General features: G+C 42.9%; 1 protein-coding gene across 2 annotated transcripts in view; it reads left to right on the top strand.

Moving 5' to 3' along the window:
- Positions 1 to 11,086, top strand: part of CADPS (calcium dependent secretion activator) — a 265,905-nt gene that overhangs the window by 49,231 nt on the left and 205,588 nt on the right. The window lies entirely within an intron of this gene.

The raw sequence follows: 11,086 nt of genomic DNA, 5'->3' as shown, positions 1-11,086 counted from the left end.
CTCCTCCTCCTCCTCCTCCTCCTCTCTCTCTCTCTCTCTTTCTGTCTCTCTGTGGTTGGCCTCATATCCTTCGGTAACTTGATATTCCCACAGTTTTGTGGCACAGACAGTCACAGTAAGCCAAGACACTCTCTCCTCATCCAGTTCTGTTTCTCAGAAATTGAGTGAAAATTGGGATCTTCATGAATCGAACCTTCTTGACCATGCAGCCCACAATTCAACTGAGACATGTAATAGTCAACATTCTTTCAACTCAGGTTCACTTCTTATTTTACTAAATTAGATGACCCATGTGAAAGCACCTAACACAGTCACTGACTCAGAGTAAGCACCCTGTCAATGAGTTGTTATTATCATCATCAGTTGCTGGGAAGTGGGAGAATCAATATTATAACTTCCATCTTAGAGTCACTCTTGTAATAACTCTTCCAAAGCCGCCATTCCAATAGCCACTTCTCCAATGTGCCCATTAACAGCTTACAAACTAGAGAAGTAAGTTTGCTTGTGGTCTGCATCTCAAGGAAGCTGAGTAATTACTCTTTCCTTCCTTCATAACCAAGAGAACAAGATATGTCTTACATAATGGGCATGGGATGGAGCCCAGAAATCTCTTTCAGTACCACATTGACCCTCCAGGCAAACCATGATTTTGAGACCCTTATCTTGTTTCATCTAAATTATTACATGCTTTCCAGTCTCTCCTTAGTCCAATCTGTCCTGTACATTCTTGACAAATTATCCTCTTAAATCGCATGCAGCTAATATTTATTGAGAACTCTCAATGGTACCTGATACTTTGCTGAGCCCTTAACATTCATTGTCTCATTTAATTCTCACAACTCTAAGAGACAGACATTGTTCTGTTACAATTTACAGACAAGAAAATCGAGGCTTAGAAGGATTGTGGAATTTATCCAAGATCCCATAGCTGGTTAGTGGTCTGCCATATCTGGGTTTGCCATACCTATATCTACACCAATGCCTGACACAGGAAACCTAGGGGTGTCTGATTCCAGAGTTCCAGCTCTAAATGTTACAAAATGATGATTATATCATTGTGTACACATTGTATACATACCCATCACACATATACCTACACAGTAATCATTACATCACTCCTCTACCAAAGGTGTCCTCTTCCCTCCAATAAAGAATCACAAATGTAAATGCTTACAAGAGCCAGGCAGCATATGCAGAATACAGATGCCTGAAACTGGAGTTGGGGGTTAAGGGAAACAAAATATAGGAGCTTGCTTCTAGTGAATAAGATTCTTGCCCGTCCAGGTACATTACCTTTTCAGACAGAGTGACCAGATCCTCCACTCCCTATCTTCAGGAAATTGTCATTAATGTGGTCAGCAATCACCATCAATTGAAGTACCCTACTCCAAAATCCTGAAGTCAATTCAGAGTAAAGTGGCTAAGTACAAGACTCAAACATCAGAAAGAGGGGGGTCACATCTACCACTTAGCAAATGTGTCTTCTGCCAAATTACTGAATATTCTTAAGCTTTAGTCTCCTCATTTGTAAATTAAGGCTAACAGCTCTCACTACCACATTGCATCACTGTGAGGATTAAATGAGATAATATGTGGAAAGTACTTGAAACCTGCCTGACCCATAGTAAGTGCTCAATAAACAGTAGCTGTTAGGTTCAATTGATAACCGTGGTGGTGATGAATAATTTAAATGACTGCATTACTTAATCTAGAGTATAACAATCTGAGATTTCCACAAGCCCTCCCTGGTAACAGGTAGGGAGTTGGGGGTTGGGAGTTGGTGCGGTAGCAACTCTCGATGTCATGCAGATTGGCAGTAACTCAGGGAGAACAGAGGAGAGTAGGGAAAATGCATACATAGAGATCACTTTTTTAATGTCTTACTCTCTCTCATCCCCAAAAACAATCCCACCAGTAACCCCACTCATAGCAAATTGAATGACCTGCAACATTCTTTCTTTTAATTAAGCCTCTTGAAGTTTGATTATGTTCTTCTACATGGTAGCATCAGTTTTACCTGATTTCACCAAGACACCAATATTTGTTTAGGAGAACACTCCTTGTCTCAACATCCTGTAGAGATGGACTTGGTTATATAGAGCTGATGATTCACTACTAAGAAGTTCTTTGGTGTACTGGTCAAACTCTTTCTGAATTTGCCAAAGTATCCTCCACCAAACATTAGCCATTCATGATGCTCTTTGGAAAAACGGTTTTATACTCACATAAATCTGGGAAATGTTATATGCTATGGCCTCTCTTGAAAAATCCAGAATGCATATAATAAAGTCTCAGAAAAATTCTATGTAAAGGAACCTATCTTTGTTTAAGCCAGCATTTCTTGAATTTATTTCCTCATGAGACCCTTCTTTCCTATGAAAGAAGGGTCTCATGAGGAAATAAATTCAAGACCTGTACACCTGCTAACTAAACCACCCATGCTTAGGTACCTCTGCCTAGGATTACTTCCCCTAGGAGCTCTGGAGCTCAGAGAAAGAAAGAGAGTGCCCGCAAGAGAAAGAGAGATTATCAGCCAAATTTATTGATTAACTCAACAAATATTTTGAGGATGCTGGGCACTGGAGACAACATGGATCCCAGGAGTCTAGATAGGTCCCTTCCTTCTGTCACGACTGAAGCTGTGCTCCCTCACCCCATCTTCCTTTACTTCACCAAAGGAGGAAACAGAGAAAGAGATGAGCAGCTTCATAAGGACCCCTTCTCTATCTGGTCTCAGCAAAAGCACCATGTCCTCTGGCAGGATGTCTGCTGACCACCCCACCTAATGTGACCCTGCCCTAGCCATTCTCTGTACCAGGACCCTGTTCTACTATCTTCATAGTTTCTATCATTCTCAGAAATCATCTTGTTTGTTTATTTGGTTATTGAGGTATTGTCTGTCTTGCCCAAACAATGTGCACTTCCTCTCAAGTGCAGGAACTTTCTCTGTCTTATTCATTGTGTTTTGTCTGAGCCCAGAACAGTGCTTTGAATGCTCAATTTTGACTGGACAGGTGGGTGAACTTGTGAAAGGATGAACAAATGAACAACAAATGAGGACTAGGGAAACTAAGCCAGTAAACTTTCCCTCATTCACTGGAAAACTCAGAGTGAGTGGCAAGGGCACCTATCAAATCAATGCTCTCTTATCCCCAAATCTCTTTTACTGCTCTAGCCTCTCGTCTTGTGCATCTCACAAGTCTGGGGTAGAAATCATCTGCTTGACTCCTAGTGACTCATCTTCATTATAGACATAACTGTTCCCTTCAGCAATGAGTTGTTTATCTAATTAATTTATTTGGAATAAAATAAATAAAATCAGAAGACTCAGAAGCCAGGGGGACCCTGGGACCAATCTGGAAAGTCCAGCAAGGGATGATTAGGGAAGAGGTGAGTGGGAATACTTTGGCAGAGACTTTTGAAGTTAGGCAACTAGGAGGAAATTCTTATTGGGCTCCTGTACAGACCAGAGAAAATTCCCATGCACAGCACCATTATTATCACCACACCAGTTATTGTTTATTCAGTATTTTGTCTGTTGGGCCAAATGATTTATGTGTTTTATTTCATTTACCCTCATAATAGCTTAATGTGTTATTTCATTTAACCTCTTAAGAACTCTGATACATTTTCGGGTGAGGAAACCGAAGTCCAAAAATATCTAAGTAGCTTCCTCTGGTTGTACAGCATTTAAGAGGGAAAGAAAAGATTCCCAGGTGGCCTAGAACATTTGGAGTATTCTATTTACAATGAATCAAAACCATTCTGATATCAACGTCTTCAGTAGCACTATTTCAAAATTAATTATTCACCAAAAAATATGTGTTAAGTGTCTTAAATGTGTCAGGCATTGATCTAGGCCACTCATATGGCAGAGAACAAAGCAGACAGGAGTCCCAGTCCCCCACACAGCTTGGCTCTAGTGGAGAGCAACAGGCAATAAACAAACAAACAAAAATTATATGTCGGATGCCAATAAGGAGAAAAATAGAGTAGGAGAGAAGAAGAAGAAATGCTGGGGAGAGAGACTTTGCTTCCCTGACCACTCTACATAAAATAACATCTCAGAACTCCTGGAAAAAGGTGAGAGATTGATTCATACAGATAACTGGGGTAAGAGCAGTCTGGGGATAGGGCACAGGAAGTACAAAGACCCTGAATTGGAAACATACTTAGCATTTTTGAGAAACAGCAGAGACTGATATAGGTAGAGCTGAGTGCACAAAAATGCGAGTGGTGGAAGACAAGGTCAGAGGCAATGAAGGTCCAACTTATGTAGGGCTTTGTAGGCCATAGCAAACACTTTGTCATTCCTTCTGAGTGAGAAGGGGACACACTGGGGGATTTTGAACAGCAGAGTGATCAAGGCTGGCTTACATTTTAAAGGATTACTCTGGCTTCTAGGGCCTGGGAAAGAGGACAAATGTAGAAAAGCAAGTTAGAAAGCCATTGCAATAATTCGGGAGAGAGATGATGGTGACCTGGACCAGGGTAGTATCAGTGGAAGTAGTGAGAAGTGGTGAGATTCTGCCTACATTTTGCGATGGGGCCAACAGATTTGTTGAAGTATTGGGTGTGGGATGTAAGCAAGAAGAAGGAATCCCAGATGATGCAAAGCTTTTGATCTGAGTAACTGGAAAGATGGAATTGCCAGTTGCTGACCTGAGAAAGACTTCAGAAGAGCTGATGTGGGTATGGGGTAGGGAAGATCAGAAACTGAATGTTGAACACAAGAAGTGTGGGGTGTCCATGAGATAGTAAGGTGGTCAGCACAGACCAAGATTTTTCAACCTCAGCATGACTGACATTTGGGCTAGATACTTCTTTGTTGTGGATGGCTGACCTGTACACTGTAGGACGTTTAGCAGCATCCCTGGCTTCCACTCACTAAATGTCATTAGCAGTACTACTCCTTCCACCATCCAGTGTGACAGCCAAAAGTGTCTCCAGACATTGCCAAATATATTACAGAGGGCAAAATCACCCCCACTGAGAGCCACTGGTGTAGATGGAAAAGGTCCAGGGTCTGAGGCCTGAGTATGTGGAGGTTTAGAGAGGAGATAAGAAAAAGCAACAAAGGGGACCAAAAAAGCATGGCTGGTGAGATAGGAGTAGGACAGATGAGGGGGCTTACATCCCCCCTGCTGTTTGAATGGTTCCAAATAGCCACCTGGATGTAGACACCTGTAAACAAGCCCGTCGTGGTGCATGGAATTGAATGGTAAGTAGATTATGACTGGTGCTGAATAACCCGACTGTACAAAAGAAAGATGTTTTTACATTTAGTTATGGTCTTCTTCAAGAAAGCCTCAAAATTGAACCACTTGAATTTTTAAAGGGTCTTTTTAGCTTCTATCACTTCAAGGGCCTTGTTAATAATGGTAGCTAACATTTATTGTCAAGCCATATCCTGTGTTCACGTGCCAGTGTTTTGCCTCAATTGTCAATTTAATCTTTACAACAGCCCCATGAGGCAGGTGCTTTGCTTATTCCTATAGTACACATGAGGAAACTGAACCTCACAGAGGTCACATCTCTTGCCCACAATCACCCAGCTCCTAAGAAGTGAAGCCAAGATTCAAATAAGACCATCCAACTACAGAGCCCCACTTTTAACCACAGCATCTTTAGATTTCCCTGCAGGCACCACCTGACTTTATTTTCTGCCACTTAATTTTCCAGAGCATTGAGCCTCAATGTGGTGGAAACCTTCAGAAGTAAAATGGAGCACCTGACAAGCAGAGTGGTGGGAATGCAGAAGTATCAGAAAGTGACAGGCTCCAAATGGATTTAATTGTACACATTGTATTATCCACCTCTAAACAAGGGAAAAGAGGATGCAGGAAGGAAGGAAGCAGGCAGGGTGGGTGTGTTTTAAAAAAAAGGTTGAAGGGTGTTGCTCTACTGGGGGGGAGATCATCTAACATTTGTAAGGAGCTCAGAAGCATTAAAAAGTTTTTATAACCACTATCTGCCTAGGGGGTTTAAAGAAAGCACTTTGTTATTGCCAAATCCATAGCAAGTGAGAAAACTTCCAGTGGTGAGTGATTGGTCCTTGCACTGGGCATTTCCAGCACACTTGGTTGAGCCTTTCCCTCTCTTAAGTAGAGACAAGGAGAGAACATATACCTATTAACAGGAAATGCATGGCAGAAATATCTGCTCACTTACTTTACCTGAGCAAAGGGCATGGAGATGACTTTTGTTAGGAGGAGGTATACAAGGGGTGACACAAAAAACTCTGAAATTGATTTATTTACAAATTGTGTATTTATTCTTACATGTTTCAACTTCACTCACCTTCAAAGTACTCTCTGTTTAATGCAGTATACCTATCAAGATGCTTTTTCCTCTGCTCAGAACAGTTTTTGAACTCATCAGTGTTGATGTCTTTTAATGCTTCTGCCAATTTTTGTTTCACCTCTTTCACATTGGCAAAATGTTTTCCTTTGAGGACTTCTTTCATCTGGGGAAACAAAAAAATCAGTTGGGGCAAGATTGGGTGAATAGGAAGGGTGGAGCATGGGGGTCATGTCATTTTGGGTCAAAAACTGCTGCATGGTGTTGGCAGGTGCGTTGTCATGGCAGAAGAACCAGTCACCTGTTTGCCACAGCTCAGGACATTTCTTCCACGAATCTTGAGGCAACCTTCTCAAAACTTTTAAGTTAAAACCAGTGGGTTCCTAGAACATTTATCAAGCCTATACTGCCAGGGGCCTCCCCTCCAAAAGATAACTGGATTTTTTTGGTCCCCCCTCATACAAATCAACATTAAAGGAATTTAAAGTTTATTCTGGCTCTTGCCAGTTGGTAAAACTTCACATTTATTATTTTAGATAAAACATCTGAGTTAATTTCATCTGAGTTTAAGACAAGGGGCCAGCAGGGCCCAAATGTTTTTTAAGAGCCTGGGAAACTATCTAAACCTTAAAAGGAACTGTATGGACTCCACAGTATCTAAAGATAACCACAAAATAAAAAGTAATATTTAATTCAATGTCTTTTAAATTTAACTCATGTCAACTAGTCAATTGCAACTCAATTCAACTTTCATACAATTTTTTGTACATTTTTCAAAGATGTTCTTGCAGTCTATTTAATATTTTATGGGTAGGAGGGGGTCCCAAAGTTAGAGTATCTAGGCCCTAAGGAGAATTCAACACACAGCAGTGGTCAGTGCAAGGACACCCGGATGCAACTGGGAACACAGGTAGTTTTTTCACTCTGCTGAGATAGTGTCAATATTCCTGGGCTTGGTTAAGCAGTGATAATGTTTCTCTACAACTGAGATTCATCACTTTTCAAGAACTCTCTCACTGCAGGTTGGACCTATGCCATCCACGCACTTGGCCTCCAGAGCAGTTTCCCCAATGCTTTAAGACAACACCTCAGTCCTTACTGAAGGGCATTTGGCCAGCTGGCCCCATTCACCATTTCCCTTTGAGACTCCTGGCATTCATGACCACTCCTAATGGTTTCTCATAAATGTTGAACAGAGAAAATAAAGACCAAACCCACAAGCCAGTCCCGGTGGAAAGAGACAAGCATGGCTCACAACAGTGTCCTCTGGGATCCCTCTCTGTGGGAGATGGGAACTCAGCCCATGAAAGCAGTCAGCCCTCTCCCTAGTCCCAACCAAAAACAGCTTCCATAATCCTCTTTGTCAAAGGCAATGGGGAAGTCTCACGGGATGGGGCTGGCTGCTTGGCAGGCAGCCAAAGCCCTGAATGGCTGTCCCATAGGCCCCCCAGTGCTGCCTCTGCATACCCCCCTCAACTCAGGTCCCCACTCAGAGCCACAGATGTTGGGGGCACTCAAGTGCCTCCGAGATTGGCTTTGTGTTCATTGCTTCCATGTGGGAGGCTTGATCGAGAATGCCTTTGATGTGGGTAGGGCTTTCTCTTGGAGCATTTGACCACTTGTGGTTTGAAAAGACATTGGCTGTCTGCCTTAGTCCTGGGAGGTGTTGACACGCTTTCTCATTAGGAGACCTAGACAGTGCCTATGGCAGGCTTAGCTAGTACAACCAGGCCTCAGTCCAGTTCTCACACTGTGGGTAGACTCTGCCTCATTTGACACTGGCAAAACCCGGGAGGTCATTTGCAAGCCAGCAAAGTCATTAAGCAGGTGTTTATTGAGTGACTACCACAGACTTCATATGGTATACAAGGACCATAAAATGTGTCTGGGTTCTGCATAATGTGATATCTAATTGAGGACTGCACACCAATAAGACATAGAGTGGAAACAGGATGATGTGATTAAGTACCAGATAAAAAGGCCGTATGAGTTAGCTATTGCTGTGTAACAAAGCACCTCAAAACTTGATGGCCTAAAACCACAGTCATTTATTCTTCTTTACTCCTCTGCAAATTGGTCGGAGTTTGGTTGATCCATGTTGAACTCAGCTGGTGGCTCTGCTTCAAGCTGTGGGTCTGGCTGGCCTTGGTATCTCACTGTGGGTTGAGCTCAAGTCTGCTCTGGATGGTTCATCCTGAGATCCAGCCTGCAGGGACAGCAGCTACCTGGAGAAAGCTTTGCTCGTGGGGTGGCAGAGGCACAAGAGAGCAAACCCAACCACTCAAGCATATTTCAAACCTGTGCTTGTAGCACATCTCCTAATGCCCCACTGGCCAATGAAAGTCATATGGATAAACTTAAAATCAAACTGCAGGAATATATACTCTTCCTAGGAGACTGTCCTTGTCTATTTTCTGTTGCTTATAACAGAATATCTGAAACTGGGTAATTTTAAAGAAAAGAAGTGTATTTCTTACCATTACAGAAGCTGAGAAGTCCAAGGTCAAGGGACTGCATCTTGTGAAGGCCTTTTTGCCAGGGGACTCTGCAGAGTCCTGAGGTGGCACAGGACACCACGTGGCAAGGGGGCTGAGCATGCTAGCTCAGGTCTCTCTCTTCTTATAAAGCTACCTGTCCATAATAATCCATTGATACATTAACCCATTAATCCATAAATAGATTAATCCATTCATTAAGGCAGAGCCCTCATGACCCAATCAACTCTTAAAGGCCCCATTTCTCAAAACTGCCACATCAGGGATTAAATTACAACATGAGTTTTGGAAGGTACAGACTTTCAGACCACAGCAGAGGCCAAAAGAAGTAGTCACGTGAACTAATCCACCATCAATGGGGCAGGAAGAAAATTTCCTTGGAGAAGGCAGAGGAGAGTGAATCTCACTGAACAACAGTGTAATCTTTGCCCTGGGGGCAGGAAAGTTCAATGAAGGAAGAGGATTGGCAATGAAAGGAGTCTTCCAGGCACTCAGAGGAGAAAGTCAGAAAAATGAGAGCAAGTCCTTTTGCCATCGTTGCCAAAAAATCAAACCCAAATTCAAACCCCAATTTTATTTTTCCCAGATGAAAAAAGCACAAAAGCTATTGCTCAGTTGGCTTGGAAAACATTTTAAGGGTCAGCTCTTATCTTGATGTTTGGTTCCAGTGCTGGCACTAGGACTCACTTGTGCATCTTTGAGATGTCACTGAATAATTATCACCACACTTTTTTATAGGTAACATTTAGGGAGGGTTTATTGAGAATTAGCCTAGGAAACATTTTTTCATCTAATTCCAATAAAAGAAAACTAAGAGAGGAGCACCATAAACATCCTCATTTTACAGTTAAGAAAATAGAGGCTGCAAGAGATTCAGCCAGCTGTTCAGAGTCGCTCAGAAAGAGAGCAGCATAACTGAGTGTGAAACCCAGGCTGCTGGATTCCAGAGCCTGCACTTTTAATCCTGTGCTGCCTGGATAATGCTAACAGTCCTTTATTAACAACTTACGCCATACTAAGTGCTTCTCTCATTTAGTTTGGGGGCAGGCAGAAAAGAAATCCTTAAGGTAGAGGTTGTTAATATGCCCATTTTACAGACATAAGAGGCTCATACATTTGTCTGAGATCATAAAGTTCTTAGTTGATAGCTATCAAACAATCTTTTTTTTCTTTCTTTCTTTTTGAGTCAGTCTCACCCTGTCACTCAGGCTGGAGTGCAGTGGCACGCTCATGGCCACCCCAGCGTCAACCTGCTGGGCTCTGGCAATCTTTCCCCCTCAGCCTCCCAAGTAGTCGGAACTACAGGCACATGCTACCACACCCAGCTAATTTTTGTTTTATTGTAGAGATGAGGTCTCACCAAGTTGCCCAGTCTGGTCTCAAACCCACAGGCTCAGGCAATCCACTCACCTCGGCCTCCCAAAAGAACAGTCTCACTCTAAAATTCCTCCCCACTGCACCAGCTCCCTTATCTGTAAACTAAGGGCATGGCCAAGGTTATCTTCAGGACTTCATTCAACTCAGAGACAGTGGCTTGATCTCTCCCAGCTGTTTTTCCTCATTTGGCTCGTGCTCTCAGTGAAACTGGTTGGAATGCAAAGGGCTTTGAAATGCATTTTGTGATTCCTTTGGCCCAAATCTCCTGACAGCTTTGGCATAGCTAACTATAGGGTGGGGTTTTTACACCCTGGAGTCTGCTGGAGGCTGCAAGATATCCTGTGGCAGATGCAAGTTCTAAAAGCACAGTTAGCCATAGAGTCCCCTGTGATTTATGGGAATCACAGGTTGCAACCATAGTAACCGGCTCAGGTTACAAAAGTAAGTATAGGAAAACATCCAGTGTTGAAAGTTAAACAGGAGTTGGTTGCTGAGTCTCAGAGAGGAGAAAATGAATGAAAGTGTTCTCTGCAACCCTGTGAGAGGTGCATTTTGTGTCTGCCATGTAGTAAGCAGCTTATTTTTCTTTTCTTTTCTTTTTTTTTTTTTCTGAGTTGGAGTCTCATTCAGTCGCCCAGACTGGAGTGCAGTGGCTGCTCCCAGCCACCGCAGCCTTGACCTGCTGGGCTCCGGCGATCCTTCCAACTCAACCTTCCAAGTAGCCAGAATTACAGGCGCGTGCTACCACGCCTGGCTGATTTTTTGATTTATTGTAGAGATGAGGTCTTGCCAAGTTGCCCAGGCAGGTCTCGAACCTGCGGGCTTAGGCAATCCACTCACCTCAGCCTCCCAAGGCGCGGGATTTACAGGCTGAGCCACCGAGCCCGGCAACAGCTTATTTTTCATAAAGATCT

This window comes from Carlito syrichta, unplaced genomic scaffold (assembly GCF_000164805.1).
Source record: "Carlito syrichta isolate Samal-C Ts95f unplaced genomic scaffold, Tarsius_syrichta-2.0.1 Scaffold312220, whole genome shotgun sequence".
Classification (NCBI taxonomy): Eukaryota; Metazoa; Chordata; class Mammalia; order Primates; family Tarsiidae; genus Carlito; species Carlito syrichta.
The sequence above is the reverse complement of the archived record's forward strand: the minus strand, read 5'-3'. Positions and strand labels throughout refer to the sequence as shown.